General features: G+C 44.8%; 1 long non-coding RNA gene across 1 annotated transcript in view; it reads right to left on the bottom strand.

The window, feature by feature from the left end:
* Positions 1-21912, bottom strand: part of LOC135367034 (uncharacterized) — a 688737-nt gene that overhangs the window by 29175 nt on the left and 637650 nt on the right. The window lies entirely within an intron of this gene.

The following is a 21912-nucleotide window of genomic DNA, read 5'->3' on the forward strand; positions in this document are numbered from 1 at the left end:
CGACGCAGTAAGGTATACAACAACATAACTGCGAAGTCTCAACGTGTGCTTTCACTGACTTGTACACATAAATGGAAAATACCGGAAACTCTGACGTCACAAACTTGCACCCCGTGCCAACTGTGTGGCTGCTTATCATCAAGTGCTTTGCCTCAAGAACATTCTCTTTTCTTTCAGCAAGTCAACAGACGGGCTGCTGACACATCCATTTATCTTCTGTTTCTTTTATCAAAAATGCATCGAATATTTTTCTGTCTAATTGGTTACGCTATGTCGCTTACACGGTGGTTTCATGGAACAAAGGTATACACAACCACATGTTCTACAATGCACTGGCAAATTGCAAGACATAATGCACCACATCAACACATCACACGGTAGTACAGCGCTCTCAAAATGCATGCGTACTTGAGAAATTTCAACTGGAGTGCGGCGGCGCCATTAATATGTAACCACATTCAACCCTTAAAATACACAGGAACGAGTCGTATTACACGAGAATAGAGGAGAGGGAAATATATAAGTAAATGTTATGCTAAAAGGGAGATCGTAGAACATTAGAGCACGATAGTGGGTTTATATATGAACATCAAGACTACATTCTCAAAGAAGCGTTACTAATGCAAAGCTTCGGCACGAACTCTTGCAAAAAGAAAAAAAGAAAGAAAGAAAAAAAGCCGCCATTATTTTTTCCGCATGCGAAGAAAGATTCCGAAGAATTCATATCCTATATTCGATCGACGTCACTACAAGAAGCGCGGAGAAAGGAAAAGGGAAGCAAAAATCTCGAAGAGTGACGGGACAGTTCACCGTGAGAATTTTGAGCAATCCAACAATCCCCCCCTCCTCCCCTCCACAACCCCACGACACGACCGCAGCCACCATGCAAGCGTCGTCACTCTTCAACGACTTCTCCGGGATCCTGCCTGAAATGGTTCCCTTCTTTCCCTCGCGTTATCCTGGGCGAAGTGGAGCGGCGACCTTGACGTTCCACAAACGTGCTTCTGAGCTCAAGCGATGGAAGGAGAGAGAGAGAGAGAAAAAAAAAGAAAGAAAACCATAGCTGCACCTTGTTGTGGACCGATATTAAAGGATGGCGACTCGAAGGCCCTCGGCCAACTCATGCGGAGAATTGGGAATCGCGCGAAGTGTGCTCAGGCCCTGCTAGGGGCTTCCTTCCTGTAAGCGTCATATTAGAATTGAAGGGCCGCTCCTGTTTGGATCCCGCGTTCGAACTGTTTGCTGCTTGTCCTGAAGAAGTCATTCGTCATCGATGCGCGAGTGGCCAAGCTGTGTATAGGGATATGAGGAACGCGCGCGCCGTGAGGTCAATAAAGAACGGATCGCTTGTGGCGTGAGATTGGCGATTGGTGGTGAGGATAAGGGGTTTTCTTTATTATCATCCCAGAGCGTGGAGCATTATGGAATGGGATGAGATAAGGCGCAGGTCGGAATAGGTGGTATTATATGGTAATATGCGCGGTTGGGAGCATATATTCCTTGGTCTCCTACGGCGAGGCTGGGAGTCGATCGACAACAAGCGATGAGCTGCACAGGGCGAGAGGAATCTCGAACACACATATCACACCACCTGTGTGCTGGCGGTTGTCTCCGATCAACTGAAATGTAAGGCACACTCTTAGAAATGAACTGATCAGAATATTTTATTTAACATAATTATCTAAGTACACAAGTTACTTCTCAGGTTACACTTTGCTTGTAACTAACACCATAACAACGCATAGCACGCTCCTAGCCAACCACCATCTCGTTGAATGATATCGTTGTCTGTCCTGATTTGTTGAAAACGGTGGGCGTACGCCTTTTTGTGACACTTATTTATGTTCACTCACTGTTCATAATTGTCACAAAAAAGTCGTACTCTCCCCGTTTTCAACAAATTAGGGCAGATATACGATCTCATTCGAGACGATGGTTGGCAAGGAGCGTGCTATGTAGTGAAGGTCATTTTTAGGAGTGTAGCAAGTCTGGGGAGCAAATGTCTGGGGACTAAAACGGAGAGTACACTCTAAAAACAGATGGTGGTGGTGGTGATGTTGAAAGGAACAGAACTTCACCGCATAGCACGCTGTGCGCCAACCATTGCCGCGGATGATAGGGTTATCACTTTTGATTCGAGGAGAGAGGGAGGCGTACGCCTTTTTGTGGCAATTACCATATATTCAAATTGTCACAGAAGGCGTACGTCCCTCTCTCTCCTCGAATCAGAAGCGATAACCCTATCATTCGTGGCAATGGTTGGCGCACAGCGTGCTATGTGTTGAAGCTCTGTTATTGTTGTTTGAGAAAATTTATTAAACGACTCTGTTATTAGAGTGTAATTGCAATCTATGAGACTAGAAGCTGTAATTACTCCCCAGATAACAACTTCTTTTTTTTTTTAGCGAAGCAGAAGCGACACGCTTGTTTAATCATGCGTAAATCATCTTCTTTTGATACACAGTTTCCAGACATTCGTACCCATTTAAGTGTAGACATACACTCTTAAAAATGAACTTTACCGCATAGCACGCTGCTAGCCAACCATCATCTCGAATGATATCGTTATCTGCCCTGATTTGTTTAAAACGGGGGGCGTACGCCTTTTTTGTGACAATTATGAACAGCATAAGTGTCACAGAAAAGGCGTACACCCCCCGTTTTCAACAAATCAGGGCAGATAACGATATCATTCGAGATGATGGTTGGCTAGGAGCGTGCTATGTGGTGAAGTTCATTTCTAAGAGTAGCACACAAACACCCCTCCTCAGAAGTGAAAAAAAAAAAAAAAAAAGCGAGAGCCGTTTGCAAATTTGCGTGCACCTTCTTTGCTTTTCTTCCTTCTTGCGTGCGCCTGCTTTGCGTCAAGTTTCCACCTAGCACTCGTTCATAGATTTCCTAAAATTTATCCGCGTGGCTTCAGTTGGGTATTTATTGATGTGCAGCTTCCTTCACACGTTCAAATTGACGCCGGCGTGGTTGCGCGAAATCAGTTCGCCCTTCGCCGAATAGCGCTCGACAGATGGAGGAATAATGAGACGTCGACAGAGAAGAGCCTGCAGCGACGGCCATTTCACATCGATGCATTCATAGCATGACGGATTCGAACAGTACGTCTATTTTTGTTTTGGCCCTTCTGCGAGGCAACCAGACGCGCAAGGGTAAGCGTATCTGTATCGATTAAAGCGTCCACGGAATGGGTATTGCACGGGCAATGCTGAGTTGTAAAAGGTGAAAGAAAAGTAATTATGGCAATGCACGTGCATAGCGTCCATTTTAAGTACCGACCCTCAAGTTCAATTCGAATTTCAAGCTCATTCATAAAAGAAAGCTCTCTAATTTATGCACAGAGTGAGGAAGCGGATAATTGAATAAATGTGAACAAAAACGCATAGCTTTGCAAAGAGGAAACAATTTAAGCACGTTTTGCACACCGCACGAGCATTTGGGCCACGGTTCATGCTATGCTCTTCTACGTAAAGCTATCAGACGTAAGTGCAGTAGAAATCAACTGAACGTATCGTCTATATAACCAGCTGAAGTTATCACACTTCTCCTTACGTTGTTTATGTATTGAACAACAACAAATACATTACAAAGATGTTATGGGCTGTTTCAGGAGTGGCACCATACACAGGTGTGAGTAGGTATGAATGACACGAATATGTATGGAATATACGTATAGATACTAGGAGGGGGATACGGGTATATACTATGTTAGAGTCAGTACAGTTTGAGTAAAATTCGTCATAATTACTTTCACTTATTGAAAAGGGCCCTTTGCGGGGGCATACATAAGCTGAGTTTGTAAGGAACGTCCTTGTATTCGTAAAAATAATTTCAAATGAATGCACACCACATTACGTCGATCGCTACTGAGAAGATACAGCAACGTACAGAGCGCCATTTTACAGCATGATAATATGAAACACTCTTAAGCGTCGAAAGCTAATCCTTGCGCGAAGTTTTAAAGCGATCAATTGCGGAACTGGCAGCCCTTCGTCACGCCAACGCTCCAACACCTATAGCGCCACGAAACAGCGAATACTTAGTACTCTCTCATGAGCGCAGACCTCATTTTTCATCGGATTCCCGCTCGAATAGCGCGGGATGGGCCATAAAAGTGCAACGGCATTAGACAGCGAACAAGCGTTGCTGGATTCGCTCGCGATGGAAAAATTTGAACAGCTACGGCCAGAATGACAAATGGTCCCCAAATATATAAATGCCTTTCTCACATCCTTCCCCACGCAGAACGAAAAGACAAGGCGAATGACGCAACCTTCGGTGTAGCCGTGTTTCACAGGTTGACATTGTTCGTGTATTGCAGCAACGCCATCGCTGAACACAGGTGGTGGTGGTGGTGCTGCTGGTGAAAGGGCTGGCCGTTGTCGGCCTCACAGAGGTGGGCAACGTCACGACTGACGCCCTGCGAGAATGTGCGTCCTGGGCCGACTTCTAAGGGAACTGTGCCGACATATGTCTGAAAGTGTCTGAGGAAAACCCAGGAAAAACCCCAGACAGCACAGCCGGCACCGGGATTCGATCCCGGGTACCTCAAAGTCTCGACGTGACCTGGCCAGCACGACAACCACTGAGCCACGCGAGCTGGCCCGCTGAACACAGATCGCTTAAACCAAGTGACGTAGTCATTAAGACACCGCCAATCACGATCGTCCTTTGAGCGGCTGTAGCTATGGAAACGAGCCGCCACCAGCCGCATGGGAAGCCACTTGTAGCCACAGAAAGCCCGTGTTTGAAATCGTCCGCGGCGATTGGCTGAAACAGACAGCTATTTTGATTTTATATGTCGACGTGGCGGAGGTGTCTTCTGCGTGTCTTTTAGGTGTCTTCTGGAGGTGTCTGTACTGTCCGGGTGTTTTCCGTGGGTTTTCCTAAGACGCTTTGGCACAATTTTCTGCGAAGCTGGCCCAGGACGCACGACTACGGCATATCGTCAGTCCAATATAGGCTGACCCACCTTACGTGCAAATCGGCTCCAAATTATTATTATTCGTTCATTCTTCGAAAGGGAGAAAAGAGGGTATCCGTTGTTGACCGCACGGCTGTGGAATGTTTCGAAGCCCACACGCTGACGTGGTAGGATATATTGCACTTTACTGAAAGTGTCGTGTACGCTGCTAGCGCTAGCCGGATTGTAAGCGGACGAATTAGCTTTACGCACTCGACAACGGTCTGCTAGACTACACTATACGAAAACTCGACACCGTGACGACAGTCCAGCGGACATTTATTGCGCCTTGGTGCCTTACCCTGGTCGCATTATCCAGTTAGCGCTTTATCTAGTGGGGGCAGCGGCAGACAATCCATTCTAATGGATGCAGTCGTGCGCATAAAAGTACTGCGAGGAAACGTGTTAAGACGTAATGGGCAGCTGAGATGATATTGGACAACCTCGTCCGACACAGTACCGTGTGCGAAGAGTGAGTGCCAATTTCATTGTCGAACAATGTTTGATCAATTGAATGAATTGCGTTGGGAAAGGGTCTGATTGATTCTTCCTCCTTTCCCTTCTCTTACCACACATTTTTTTTTTGTTCCCGAACAGCACATCTCCTCTATGCATAATGACTTCACAATTCATGAAGCTTGCTCCTTATGAAGCACATCCTTTCTATCTGAGTACTTATATAGTTTTCGTACTCATTATGACGTTTAATTAATGGCACGACATTTGCCTACCAGTCGTTCCCGAGCAGCTTTTGTTTAGCGAACATTTAAGTCTCACCAACAATGGGACTCAAAACTAAGTAAAAAAAAAAAAAAAACTCGGAATAATAATGCTCGCGCTGCGCAGAAGAAACAGTGCTGGCTAAACTACACAGACGGTACCTGGGAACCCGGAATCGACAATCAACATCATGACCTCTACGTCGTGGAATATATCTCGCATTAAAACTATGCGATGCATAGTAAATACGTTAACTAAGCTTCACCTTATATACAGCCATTTCCCAATGCGTCCCCCCCCAAATCACTGCCCGTACTCTTTCTTTCTTAATTAACAGCTAATGAAAACTTTCCTCCTAGTCTTCGTTATACTCTAAATGAGATTGCCTTCCGTTTCCACGAGTTTCGGTGCCATCTCAAAAATTGGGCTCGAAAACGGAGGAAGAGGAGAAGCTTGATTAATCCCAGGAGCCGTTTGTATTAGCGAACAAGTTTCATTTGGCTTGCAGCATGAGTAATGCCGCGTGATCAACGGATGTCTTCGGGAAAATTAACGGTGCTTTTTTTGTGTGGGCGTTCTGCTTTGAATTGATATTCAAAAAGAATTTAATTGTAAAGAAACAGTGGTTGTTGCATAGCTACAGTTGCTTCGCGGCGCTAACACATAATAATACTAAAAAAAACTTTCACAAGGTTCGTGTAGCATATAATGCTTACGCGCATAAATGCTAAGCACACGAAGCATGTTTTCTGTAGTCACCACTCTAATCACCACATGCCCTATAAATGGCCCTATGAAGTTACCGCATTTAAAGGCGTTTTGCACAATGATCGAAGATCATTTTTTTTTCCTAATCGTGTTAGAGTTACTCAAGTGTTCGACTTCTTTCGTGTAACATGATGGGTAACGAGGTTTGTTCGCACCCCGATTTCTCACGTCTGTTCGACAGCTGTCAGCAAGAAAGTGTTAGAAATATAGCGGAGCTCATTATAAAGGCCTATACCGTGTGCGACATTTGCGCAACGTTCAAACCGTATACATACAAGCTTTGCGCGGGAGAAAACGCAATAACCTCTCCAGTCGCGTTAACTTCAAAAGCGACTGAAAATGCGTACGAAGGTTCAAAAGAAAAAAAAAATGCTAGGACAAGTTATTCAAATTCCGTAGCAGACGACGCAGTCTAGACGCCGCTCGATTTGAGGTTAAAGCGCGGTACGTGTTGAACTAGACAGTCAAGCATGATATGTGAAATATCGAACTCCAGCATGCTATCCTGTATTTATATGTATCGGATTGGATTGGAATGAGATTTCGCTTCTGACGCTTGCTCCTTTCACGAATAACACAGTCGAGTGGGCAGACGCCTCATCTGCGCTTTCCGCCTGTCTTCTGTTTCGCCATCGGGACTAGGATTTCGTTTCTTGGACACCATACTGCTATACACCATGCCATTAGGCCTAATGCGTGCGGGGCTATAAGGCAGAGGAGACGTTTTCGAATGCATTGTTCTCGACATTGTTCGGGATACATGTAATAGTAACGCGGATACACCAGCTTTTGCACTATTACTGTCGTTACTGTGAAATGGCGTTGTGGGACTTAAAGGATGTCGCAGAAGGTTCCAGATTGTGTGCTCGTGTTACCGGGAACATTCTGCTCCAAACTAAGTGAAATAGTGCTAATTTGCTCCCTACTCCGGTTCACGTTGTATTCTTGAAAAACGTAGTCAAAGATGGATTGTTGTCAGTGCCCTCAAATTCGCGCGTACTCATGTCCTAGGCGTCATCACACTGGGTTTATCTAAAATTCAGAACAGGAATTTAAGACGAAGACATTGCGACCGCGAGGTGCAACCCTGAAACTATTCTGCAGCGAGTCCTGACTAAAAGTTTAAAGCTGTGCCTCTGAGTCGCAACCGCAACACCCAGAATAACAGCCTTAGCCAAGGCGAAGGAACCACCCATACCTACACTTCGAAATGTTGAAGCCCTGCCTTACTGCACTCGTCTTGTAACCCGTCATCGACGTCCCCCGCTTGCCAGGGCTATCCTATGTCGCATTAACTCTGGCATACTTAGGCTCGTAATCCCGCTGCTTCATGAAATTCCGCGAAGGAAAGCGTTGCGCATCCCAAGCTGCCCGCTATGGATCCTTCGTCAGCCTGATGTTATCGTGGATATATCTGGTATAACGAATAAGGGATCGACTCCAACGCCAGTTCTTAAGCAGCTCACTCTGGAACATATCACAAGGCATGCAGAAAGGACGATGATTTTGACGGATGCATCCACCAATACCACTGAATGTTCTTGCGCGTTCGTCATCCTGGGCTCCAGTGTCCGCCATGCTGTGCGCTTATCGCACCAGACGTCTTCAACGGCTGCAGGGCTGTACGCGGTTCTCAATGCCGTCCAGCACATTGCCATCCAAGCAACACATAGTGACTGGTCAATCCTTTCTGATTCCAAGAGCGGCCTTCAAGCACTACTCGCACCTGTGGCCTCCAGTGGCCTTGTGGTCATAGTGTACGACAAGCGAGCTCCAGTGGAAACCGGTCACGTCGGCATTGCTGAAAATGATGCTGCTGCTGACAGAGGGACACGTGATGCTCACCAACGAGGTCCCACGCAAAAGATATATTTTACCTCGGAGGACGCGAAACGTATGTTGTGCGTCATCCAGCGTCGTTCAGTTCGGAGACAGTCGTCGAATTCCCCAGAGCCAACGTCGCTGCTGCGCAGAATGGACCTGGACCTGCGTTACCGAAACCCTTCACGGATGTCCGGGCCGCTCGAAGCTTTGCTTCACGGACTCCGACTCAATGTTCCATTGGTCAACGCATTTCTATTCAAGATATGCGCCCATCCTTCGTCGTTGTGTTCAACGTGTGATGTGCGTGAAGACTCGGAACATATTCTTCTCGAAGATCAAAGATCCCTGGACCATCATGATATCCGACCCTTTGATGTCGTGAAAGTGCCGGGCCAATGACCCGCGATTCATCGTCAGGGTGCACAGCGCTCACTCATCACCTTCGTTAAGAGCATAGCAGAGCTCTGTCGTCTCTTTTTGTTTTTCTTTTCTTTTTCTACTAGACCTGGATTAGCGTGTCCCACGGCGAGCGGACTCGCATCTCCATTTTTTCTCGTATCATCATCATCATCATCATCATCATCAACAACAACTTATCCTGGGGAATGAAAGATCGTACGTCTTTGCTGAAAGACCCTTTTATCCTGCACTAAGTCACTCAAAAATTGCTATCCAGCGTAATTGAAGACTAAACATTGTTCAGCCAGAATGCAACGAACGAGAGTGCAGTAATACTGTTATGCGTAACACTTCAAGCGCACCTGTCAATGCCATTTCATAATATACACCCTGCACAGTTTCAACGCAAATGATATTTTTGTTTGCATTGCTGTCACACACAAGGCAAGCATGATATGAGCAAGTGATGCCTGTTTACAACTAGCTAAGCAGGACATTACAACGTTTTGGCTTTCATTATTGCAAACGTCATTTTTGTTGTTGTCATTTTTGTTCATTGCAAATATCGTCGACGAAGTTCGCATACATTATTCCAAACATCATTACGCTTTATTCAATTGTTCCTCAACGTGAAATAAATTGAAGAAAGTAGAGTGCCACGACCCACTAAGTCACGTGTCTTCGGGATCCTGTCGAATTTGTGCGATTGCAATCAACGCGTGTGACGTAAGTATGACGTCACAGTGTCCGCAATCTGCCACCCGTCTTGCAATATATTGCTCCGCGAAGGTCGATTTCCGTCTGCTCACATATATACACCTGCTGGCGGTAGCTTACCCACATGGGGCGGAGAGTGGAGATCGGGAAGGTGCGCGCGCCATTGCTAGGCGACATACGTCAGAGGTCGCAGTCACGTCAGCCACTCTTGGAGAATCCGAAACTATGAAGTTTTGCGGGAAGAATCAAGAGAAGATTTTGAAAGAATCAATAGAGGATACAGGTAGCCGCAATGCGCTAGGCTATTACACAGGTAACCAGAATGCACTAAACTATGATAACACTAACAATGATAATAATGTGATAACACAGGTACTCAGAACGCACTTAACTATGATACACTACGATACACAGGAGACCGTAATGTCACGCTTGAATGCCACGTAGGAAGTAGAGAACACGTCACATGATGTGCGTACAGAGTTCAGCATCGTCTGGCAACGCGTTAGGGGATCATTTAGACAGAAGTTACGCACGTAGAAAGACGGTGTATGACGCGTAGTACCAGTACAACAACGAAAGTTAATACGGCTGAGGAGACAGCGAGCATCAAGAATAGAGTGGATGCATTTCTAAAAGAACATAACGTCAGCAATACGCCGTAATGACAGTGGCTGAGGCTTAAAATATGATAAGAATTTTTGAATAGTCATATTTATTGAAGCCATGACTCTTAGGACTTTTTTTTTCCAATTCGTAGCGCCACTTTAATTTGCATAACCGAAATATACGTATATATATATATATATATATTGCAGCCACGCTAGGATGAGGCACCGCAATCCAGCGAACACTGCAACCGTATACAGATGGACATTCGGCGAAGTGTTACGGCGCTGATTCGGCTCCATTATAGGGATCAAGTCAAACACATCTTCCAACATCCTGTTGTTGCTACACAGCGAAAGGAAATTGTGTCTGCTTTTCCCCTTTATTTATTTTCTTTTTACTCTTCCCCCCCTCTTCTAACGTCTTGTATTTGCGCTTATTGCCACCGCCGCGCTCCTTCTTGTGAGGATTTTTTCCGACTGCGAGGAGGCCTCCCTGGACGATGCAATTTAGGAGTATGTGCTCCGCATCCTCGGGAAATTGTAAAAGGCGCTCTGAAAAATGAGTCCCGCTTTGAGGCTCGGTAAGCCGGGTCGCTGCGCTTTCGGAATTTATTGGCGCATGGTTTCGGTTTCTAGTCGTGTACCTCAGTTTTCGCACAGTTTCCCTTACCCTTTCCCCCCTCTCTCTCTGTATTTTTCTCTCTCTCCCTTCATCAGCCTGTGAGTGGTTCTTGTCTCTCTTTTCCTCAACGGTTGTACTCATGAGAAGAAGTGTATGTGTGTGTGTGTGCGCGCTTCGCTTGCGCATTCTGATCGTCTCTAGTTACGAGGCCGAGGGCTAATGTTGTTTTGAGTTGATTCTGAAACGGACGATGAAAAAGAAGAAAACAAAGAGAATGAAAAAAGAAAGAAAGAAGGAAAGAAAGAAACCTTCTTTCGAGCCCGGATATAGAGATCTTTTTATAGGTTTCTCCTTCTCGTCGCCGGTGCAGATGTCCCGTTCTTAGCGAGAACTGCTGTCAGCAGTCTTAACAGTATTATACGGTCAAAGCTTGGGAAGTGGAGGAAAACGAAGCACTTAGAGTGTAGGCTTTCATCGTCGTTACCTCGAGGTTACATTTCTCGAAGGATGTGTAGAATCGATGGGAGGGAGGGGGGGTATATGTTTATGAAAAAGAACAGGTGGAGGGAATCGATGTGGGGTTACTAGCAGCGAGCGCTGACTACTCTAACCGAAAGAACACGGTGACTTGCTTTTACACGTTTATTCCAGGTTTAAAGTTCACTGCCGTAATCAAGCGAGGCTTCTTCTCCTTGTGCGTTTTCCTATATAACACTTGAGGACACGATCCCTTGCACGAATTCGGAGTGATTCAAGATTGCGCGCAAAGTGCTGTACATCCATGCACTACCTTGAGGGGGGGGGACATATTTATTAGACGAAAAGGAAAAAAAAACGGTGGAAAGGTAAGCCAAACGAGACGTCGGCTTGCTATTCCAGAAATAAATAAATAAATAAAGAAAGAAAATTGAGAAATAGGAAATAAATAAAAATAAAAACAATTAGGAAATAAAGGATAAACTAACAAATGATGAAAGAAGGATGAGGTAGATTAAAGACAAAGATGACAAAACAAAGATGACTAACAAACGGCGAAAGAATGATGAGATAGATCACAGTAGATGACTTTAAAAGGAAAGCATGAGGTTAATGCGTTGAGGGTGAGAGTGGGGCACAGAAGAATGCGATTGCACGACTGAGTTCACAGGCTTGAGTGGGGTTCGGAGCAGCAGGATAAGGCGTTCAGTTTCTTATTTTCTTTCTCTCTCTCTCTCTTTTGTCACAGTTAAATTCAATACAACAGGGAAGTATGCTACACTGTCCTTCATCTTATATGCTTAGGCCTATTACTGTAATTAACGTTCTCGTCAGAAATTCCGTAGTCCATATTTAAACTTACAAAAAAATAATTACTTTATTGTGCAATACATATGCGCGAATTTGCGTCCAACGCTTTCAGTGTACTGATGCGATAAGTAGGCGTGCATAACGTCCTACAATGCCACAAGAGATTAGCGGAGAAGAAAGCAGGTAAACATTTATTGGTGACGCGAGATAAATAATCAATCAACCAGTCAATCGGCTGTTCAATCGAGGGCGAGATAAATACCTCCGTATCTAAACCTTGCGCAATGAAAGCTCCTCCATTCATCAATAGGGCTCAAGGCAAAACGGTTTGAGCATCTCGATTTCTCGGTTACAATATTTCAAAACTTTCCTCATTATGACGGGCCACCTGTTTAATTCGACCTACTGCCGCGTAGGGACTCATCCCTTAAAAACCAGACCACGATACGTGCACTTTCTGAAACTGTATTTCTACTCCGTGTTTTTACTTTTTTAATAATTTTAGACAACCTCACGCACTGCTGACCGTCCCATCACAACTTACCGACGCTAAAGTCAACTTTCCCCCCAACTTTTCTAACGACTTCCCGCAATCTGATTACGCGATTTCGATAACTTCTCTATCACATAACGGCAGCGCGAGCGCTTCAGCGCGAAATTTCTACTTCATTAAATATCGAATATTCGGCGCATTTGAAACTTGCGGCGCCGCACGAAACACGAAGCGCTGATGAATGAATTTTCAACCAGCTCTATAGCAATATCGAACGCGGAAGTTTTGTGTGGGACAAGATCTCTCTTTTTTTTTTTTTTCGGTCTCCCATTTCGCTGCACATGTTGCCCCGTGCATCTAGACCAGTGGAAAACGACGCTTGCGCGCCTTTGAGTTTAATTAATAACCCGAAGGTGTTGAAGCGATGCTAATTGATGTCCCGAAGCATTCGGCGCTAATGCCCTTCGTAAATGCCCTTCGGGGGCGTAAAATTAATTTCACAACACAAGCGCCGCCGTTGTCGAGGCTGTCTAATATTGCCTGCCCATTAATCTCTATTTTTGCGTTACAATAATCGTCACGGTTTGCACATTGTCACGTAATGTTTTTCATGGTGCACTTGTGTGCATTCTCCAACTTGCTTATTCTGTGTTTTCAGACGCGTGTCAGACAGTGAGTTCGACGAGACAGACGATGACAGCTAGTTGACGATGACAGATGAGATGAACAGTGAATTCGACGTTGGACCGCCCCACCCAAAAACAAAGACGCACACATAGCGTTGTTACTGCAGCGTTGAAACAGTCTACGAACCAACATGATTTGTGGAAGAGAGAATATCTAACGTCTGATACATCTTTTAGTGGCGGCTTACACATGGATGGACTACGTGAGAGATCTTGCGATAAATTTAGAGCCTTTCGCGGAAGTATGGATGGCTGAGGTTGCATTCCATTCCACTAGTTCAAATTGCGTTGTATTGGCGCATGTGTACGAATAAACGAATTGCTCTTTGCGTAAATCCAGCTTGACGGCCGTCCACGGGTGTCTTGCGTGATGACTTACGTCTATTCAAGTGTTGAATTATAAAAACGTAAAATGAAGTTGACTGTCCTTTCGCTTTAATGTTGATAGCAACATTCGAAAAACAGCCCGTATTTGTTTTGAGGATGTTTTTGCAGTATACTGGAACGGTGCCGTGCATACAGCGCCCAGACAATATACAATATTTCTTGTTTGTACAATATACGTTCTGCTCCAATACAATGACTGGAGTTTATTTGTTTTTCGTTTTCACATTTGTAAATAGCGAAAGCGATACAGCCGTTTGCACCACGTAAGATGCCTACGAATGTTGCATGTTTCTTTTTTTTTTTTTAAAACATATTGTCAGAATCCTAGTTGTTTGGCATTAAAACTTTGAATGCTCTCTTTCTGATGGCCGCCGGCAGTCAGTTAACAAACGTCCCGGCCAGTATGCTGACAGGAGTCGTCAAGCAAAATAAGTAACGGCTGTGATCTGTCCACTCGGACCAGTGACACCAGGGGCGAATCCCACCCAACGTGTTGCGGCCAGTTTATCCCGAATCTGGTTCGGGCACTTTTCCCCCCAACAGCTCCGCCCAAATAGTAAGCAGCCACCTGTGAGGAACGCCACACGGATGTACAAATATTGTTTCTTATTCTACGTGAATACAATCAGTGAAACACCTCAAAATAAATATCTGCCAAGATGGACGCTTGAAGCAGATCTCGTGCAAATCAACAAGCCGCTTTTACCTAACACGCGTCGTTGCGCAGCGTCCGCGCGCTGCAACACGCCTCCGCCACGTGCGCCACACTTCTCCTTTTCCTGTTTGCATTGTACGAAGTTATAGGGTGGCGACATTCCTTGAACTCGGTTTTTGAAATTAAGGTTGACAACCACATTCCCCCGCATGGGCATCTTCCCCTGACTCGCCCTACCTTAAGCTGCATGTGTACAGTGCAGTTATTAAAAAAGTGTTTCACGTATGTCGTCTACAAACTAGCTAGATAAAACTACGCTAGCCTCGCCAAAGCGAAAAAGGAAAGTCACGTTTACATGCGAAAAATCCCCGAAGAAATCCCCGTTCGAATTACCTTTACCTGTCTCGCATTTTAACCTGTTAACGAAGTTCATCCCCAAGAAACTTCAAGTTTAGAAATCGCCATACTGCGGCGGTTTCCCCTTTGCAATAATAATTCAACATGTCACCATGACGAAGTAACACGATGCCCACAAATGTCTCACAGTGTACCGCGCTTTCACGGTACACCCGTGTCCGTAAATCCGACGATATGGCGCAGCGAACACGGTGTGTTTACGTTATGACCGCCATCGTATAATAACCTTCATCACATAACGAATGCTTTGACTTGTTACGGTGACAATGTGCTCAATATCGGGTCAGGTTAACGGCTCGCGCAAAGCCGTATGTTAGCATTAAATCCAGCGTCAGGGTTCGCGGCATCCGTTTGGATTACGTTTTCGTGACACATATGTTTCGGAGCGTTTCTATCCTTCACGGGTCCGCTCGAATTGCCCGGTGTGTTTGCTCAGAGTCCCGATCATTTTCTCCGACGGAAACGGCAGTACGAGTAGTGTTGGATAAGTACGGATCACAACATTTGTCGGATTAGAGACAGAAATGAGGTTAAGGCCTAACAAAGGCACAATAAAAAAAATTAGAAGGGACTATCTTTGTTGGAGAGGTCGCTTTATTGGGCGCAGGACTTAGTCTCGGCGTGGAAAGCGATCCTAACCACAGTCCCACGGGAGCAGGTAAACTTCTAATTCAATTTCGTGAATTACTTTTACTCTATTGCCCCTTTATTGCATAAAGACAAAGAAAAGTTAAGTGAACCCTACACCAAACCGTAACGCCAAAACCTTACCTGAAATTTCGTTGAGGGGCACCATCGTGCAAGAATGTCCTCGTGAAATGAAAGACGGCGTTACCCTGATACCAACACAAAAGGAAAGGGATTCACAGGTTGCGTCGCTCGCGATTTATGATCGATCGAAGAAGAAGAAAACGCAACGTGCGCTTTCCCTCTCCCTTGCGAGAATCCCGACAATGCGGAGAGGCCTCGGATTAATCTCCTCAAACGAACTCCCACGATGGTTGGACAAATAGTTTGCGGAGACCAATGAGAGCGCGCCCCGCGTTGCCGACCTCCTCCAGAAGGAGAGGGAAAGGGTAGAATGGAGCTTCTTTCGTTCATAAGTCACAAACAGAAGTAAAGGGTGACTCCCCTTCCTTTTTGTGTCGTTGTCAAGGTAACAGTCACCCCCACGTTAACGATCGAAAACACGTAAATGCTACGTCACAAACAAAGAGCGAGGAAGACACAGCTTCATAGAGATCACCCTGAAAAGATCTCACAACATATTGGCACTTAAGTGGAGCAGTAGGGTATTGATAATAAATGAATAAATATAGGGTGTTCAAAATTAAGCTTTCACGAGCGCTACGCAAACACAGCGATGACAGGAAACCGGATGATAACTTTACGCTACTTGTATAAGAAACAGGTGCTGTTAATTATGTAGCACCTGTTTCTTACTCAAGGAACAGAAAAATAGCAGCCAGTTTTCTTTTGTTCGCCTATTTATAAAGTGCTAATGAAAGCTTAATTTTGAACACCCTGTATAATCCAAGTGCGGTGGCTAATGTGTTATACCAACCGCAAACGGTACGAATGGAACATGGCTTATTCCCAGTCTATATATATTCGAGTAGCCAGAATCGACTCCGTCGGGACTCTCGTCTCCACATTGTTCAGTTTTTTGTTTCATCTAATTCTTTCGGATTAGGAAAGTAATGTCACGAAAAAGTGAGGACAAAGTGAGCATTATTGTGAAGTGGGGGGGGGGGGGGTTCTGGGAGAGAATCTTCTTAGAGGTATACTGCGCAGCGGCTTCTTCGGAATCGGTAAACACTTTCGTAACGGAGGAAGAGCAGCTTTCGTAACTTTTGCAATTTCACGAGCGCTTCGGCACCTTTGAAAGCGTTAAGTAACTGCTAGAATATATAAGACGCGAATAAACGATGCTTGCACGCGCCCGCGAAGAAATTGTGGTCTCGTAAGTTACTTGGGTATTCGTTGCGGATGCATGAAATGTAAACGGTGAAGATAGGACGGCTAAGTGCACGCTGCCGCCACACTGCAGTCTAAGAAAAAAAGGAGCAATTTTAGTCCTTTAGGGGTCTAAATGCACTTACACAAAAATTAGTCCCTTTCGAATCAGTTCTGAAGACTAGTATTAGACGGTTGCGCGCATAGGAAGAATAACCAAGGAAACACTTTGACGATCACAAAGACAGATAACTTGTCGAAAAATCAGCTAGTCCCGGTCGAGGGATTCGAACCCCATACCTCTCTAATTGCATTGTCTTCGCATTTGCGTTGCCTTTGAGATCATAGCTTGGGCGTTGGCGGAGCTTAATTGTTGTGTTTGCCTTAGTTGTTCATTCAGCCTCAGCAGTTTACCTTGTCGATCTCTGCATCTACCAACAAGAAAGTTAAAAAGCAAGCATTTATCGACGCAGTGTAATTCGTCTTTACGTAACGCATCACGTGGCCGTAACGCTCACTTCGTTTAGCAAACATTCGTGCAGGAGGCTACAATACAATTTTATACCTGAGGAAGCGCAGCCTCCTGCACGGAAGGTTGCACCGTAATAAATTCACGAACGTCTTCAGTGCTTTTGTGTTCTATACATCAGCCCCATCTCATTATCGTCGTTTTATGTGTGTGCGTGTGTCTGTGTTCTATGTTCTTCAAACTATGGGTCCTTGACTGTCCTTCGACGTCTTTGCGCTACTTTAGCAAACTTTGGAAGAAAACAACAACAATACAACGAACGAACACAAACTGCATGTGTACACTTAAAGAAGCCAGTTAATTGGCACATTTTACGCATATGGCATGCAGGCATAACGACAGTTCTCCTGTTCCCACGGGATCCGGTGTATTCAGATGGGAAGGCATAGCTTCTCCTGCCACGAAATTTGCCCGAGGGTGCCGAAGATAACGAGCAACTTATTTTCCTTCGTTCCGTGACACTTTGTAAGTTATATCTTTCTCTTCGTGCCCTCTTCACCCATTTCTCACACTTGTATAGTGGAAATATATTTTCTGCTTTTCTTTCTTTTTTTTCAAGATCTTCCCCCCTTCTTCGGCTTTCAAGGTGCACCTCTCATGATAAACGACGTGCCGAGCTTCTAAACAAGAAATCACGTACAAAGTGTCCTTTCACACCACGTTTGGCCAGCGTATAGCGCTATATATAACTCGTAATATCTCGCTACAGATATATGTATTTGGCCCGCTTTTCTCTGTCTCGATGTTAAGGGGCCTCACTACGTTGTCCTACCCTTGCTCCCTCTCTCTCTCTCTCTCTTTTTTCAACGATACGGGCGCAGTGGCGAAAAAGAAAAAAAAAAGATATTGGACGGCAACGTATGACCAAGGGACGGGAAATGTATTGGGGGTGTCCACGAGCTTTCAAGAAGGCTTATGAATGTTCCAGACATAAAAGTGCGCCCCAAGCGATGGTGTGACTGCCTCTAGATGGCGGGATTGTTGCGTTATCGCGCATATGGGCGCCGTCTGTTGTACGTGTTAGGCTCAAAGATATAACTTTCACGCGTACATACAGGGATACATAGTTACGAGTAGTGCTTGTTGTGCGTGAAGGATTTGCAGTGTCGACCTGGACACCGCGGAAGGTAACGCGACTACAAGGCTCTGAGCGGTCTGCGCGGTACGTTGATAACGCAGAGTTGAATAATGGCAGTTGAAGAAAAGGCACCAGCAGTGAGATTGTAACCTACACTCTCCGATTCCCTGTCGAAGGTGCCACCAATTGCACCATACTAGAGTGACCTACAGTTGGTCATAATTTTTAAAGCGCTACAGGAACAAGCACGGAGAGAGGTACACCTCTCTCATTCCTTGTTCCTGTATCGTTTTAAAATTATGATCTCGTGCCAAGAGGCCCAGTTCTCCTCGTTCCCCCCCTGCTGGTGGCTTTTCTTCAACTGCTATTATTCGATTGAAGTATGCAAATGAACACTGCGAGGCTCAAGTTGCATGCTCATGTTTCGAGGCTCGTCCTTCCATGTTATATTACCTCGTTTACTACTACGTTACATGATAACACAGGTACACACAAGTGGGAAGATCCATCCGAGGCAGCACGCCAATATTGGTCTAATATCGATCCAGTATTGGCAGCTAAGGTTGCCAGTAGGTTCCCAATATGTGAAACGCGATATCGGCCGAATATCGGGGGTTCAATATCGGCACGCCAGTAATGCCAATGTTCTGCCGGTATTGCCGATACTGGCTAGCTAGTTTTAAGAATGCTCTGCCAGTATTGCTAATATTACGGTAGTCTAATATAGGGAAACCAATTTTTCTAATATTCCATTTTCCCGGTTTTCGTTGTGCGTTGATAACCCTCATGTGAATAACGCGGCTTAATTGGCGGTGAGCTCGTCTACAAAGACGCTCTTTTACACACGCATGCATTAATTAGGGCTTCTTTGTTAGCAATCGAAACTAAAATTTTTGAGGGATTACAGCCGCACCGCACGTGCAGCTAATTTGACGTCCCGTTGTTTCTGAAGGTATCCTATAACCTGGAATAATCTGCCATCAAACTAAATCTTCAGCATCCTGTTTCCGTCAAATCAGCGTACCAGATCGCAGGACATTTTGTCTTTCGCCTCTTCCAAACAACAGCGTAATAACAACTCTCCACTTTTATTTGAACATCCCTCTCGAAGAAAAATAATCTCCAGAGCACCCTTGAATCGTCTTTAAATATTTCGAAGCGCATGCACGGGGGACACTCACTTAGTAAAGCGACCTACCGTTATCATTTTTTTTCTTGCGTAACTGAGATATGTTGTTTTAATCAAATGAAGTTTTTTTTCTTCTTCTTCTCGCAAGAAGAAGTACTCACTTCTTCAATTCTAAGCGTGCATCGCAGTTCGTATACCCGGAAGCCTCTCATTTCGACGAAATGAGGAAACCAAAAAGTAATGCACCAATAAAGACAGAAAATCTCGTCTCCTAATCCCACTTCTGTTGCTGTTTTGGAAGCTAATGGGGCGAGCGTTTTGCGAGTTGAAATTTTGTTTCAGGAGCACGTAATCTGTCGCAATGGGTTCGCGATCTTTCTCCTGCTGCGTTTTCACTGCCTTTTATATACTCATTCCATGTCAGAATTATGCAAGCACAGAGTAAAAACAAATAAATAAATAAAAATAAATAAATAAATAAAAGGCGAAAACGCCCGGGGCTTGCTCTAACAAGTGCCGTTGAAAGCGAGATATGAATATATAGGAACGCATTTTTTGAGGCGTCATGCACACGGTGGGAACAGTGGTGATAAGAGTAATGCGATACATAAATGTGCGCAAGAATTGCAGTAAACATACACATGTATATAGAGGTAAACATTCACACATGTACGTGATGATGGTAATATGCGGATCGTCGCGATTTTTTCGTGTTCCCACCACTGTCAGCTAAAACGCCGTCGTTATAATCAAATGTCACCATCAGACGACGACATCATGTCCATCATTACCATCAACAACATCATGAGGCAACAACGTAGGTGATATCATTATTTGGTAAAAGAGTTTCAGCATCTTTCAACTGCTTCGTGAAGGACGGTTCCCGATGATTAGATAGTCCGTGAATTTATTTAATTCGCCGAATTTCTTCAGTCAGATTGATGTGATCTAACCTTAGATGAAAGAAAGCTACGCTGACGAATCCCAAAAATGATACACAGCATGGCTTACAAAAGGTTTGTCACAGAAGGCTGACCTTCCCAGCTAACATAAACAGATTCCCCCTGCTCCCTCACGGCAGCATGCGCTTGCCGTGGAGAACCGCAATCCAATGGCGATATTTACAACATCCACTTCCTTTCGAAGCGTTTTGACGTCTGGGCAAACACAGTGAGAAAGGAAGCCATGGGAAGCCATAATGTCGGCACAAAACGACACCAAAGTTTCCATGCGATGTGTGAAGTTGACACTATGTTACAATTGACGACCTTGCAGCGGAATCGGACACGCTTCAGTTGTGCTTCTGTCCGCGTTCAATGCTGGTACAGATTCTTTCAAAGCTGCAACAGACAGCTCCATATTTTCGCGCACTGCAGTTCTGTGGACGACGAATGGAAGATCTTGTTACACTGCTGTCTAGGTAGGAGCTGACTGTGCACAAAAGACAACTTAAGCAGAAACTGACATCTTGATTAACAGCTTAGCTTACAGTCTCAAGCTGGCATACGGTAAGAGAGAGAGAGAAGAGAAAAAAAGAAGATAAACGATGAGAAATCCGGGGGAGGGGTTATTTTGGCTTTCGCAGTTTATACAGGGAGTGTTGAAGCCTGGCGAAAATTAATTAATGCGACTCTTAAAAAAAATTGTAAAGGCGGCTTTACCTCATAACGATGAACTATGCGGCAGAGCACGCTTTACAGTGGTGGGTTGATGGATTTGCATGGAAGAGAAAAAGCAGGAGGAAGCGCTCGTACTTAAGCACCGGAGTGTTTTACTTTTACATGACGGCAATACATCAATAGAAGATATACTGCAAGGATTACGACACCAATAAAATTCAACCATAACGTTACTCCCATGCGCAACTTGCAACTGTAGTTTGTTTTTGGAAATCTAAAAAAGAAAAAAAAATGACACGAACGCTTTTTAAAGATTTAACATGCACAAGCTTTCGCGTGGTGGACCATTCACGGAAGCTTGTACACGTTAAATCTTTAAGAAGCTTCCGTGTCATTTTTTGTGTGTTCTACAGCCATCGCGAACTTCACTCACCTTTGTACCTACGTGCATCATTTGTTTTAGAAACTAATAATATAAGGAACAAGTTGTAAACGAACGCAAACTTGTCTAAATGAAAGCGCGACATGCATGATTTCTAACCTGTGCGCGAATATTCACATAGAGAACGCGCAACGCTTAAAAAATCCCCATTTTGGAACCAACGTATGCTATAGGGTCCCCATTCATCATCTTAAAATTAAAGTTGGCGTTGTTGCTTTGGTTGGCTTGTTGCTTTTGAGTTTTATGTGTGAGTCTTCGTGACCAGTCCGTTTTGTCCGTGTCCTTTGCTTCTTCCCCAGACTCAAGAAAATGCTGTCTGAAGACGTTGAGTGTTCTTAACAGCTACCTGCGCCGGCTCTACTTCTCTCTGACCTCCATATCATTCCGAATCATAGGGGGCATAAGGCACAAAATTAAACCAGTTTTTGATGTACGTTTTCTGTCGTCATGAACACAATATTTCAATTTCTAGTTGTACTGTCCACCCGAAGGAAAAGAACGTACGTCCCATCATTACGCTGTGTAGAACAGACATAGCAATGCACCTGCTTCACCACGCTGATGTCCGCGAAGTGGAACCGCCCTCAGTGCCACACGGTGC

Source organism: Ornithodoros turicata, chromosome 8 (assembly GCF_037126465.1).
Source record: "Ornithodoros turicata isolate Travis chromosome 8, ASM3712646v1, whole genome shotgun sequence".
Classification (NCBI taxonomy): Eukaryota; Metazoa; Arthropoda; class Arachnida; order Ixodida; family Argasidae; genus Ornithodoros; species Ornithodoros turicata.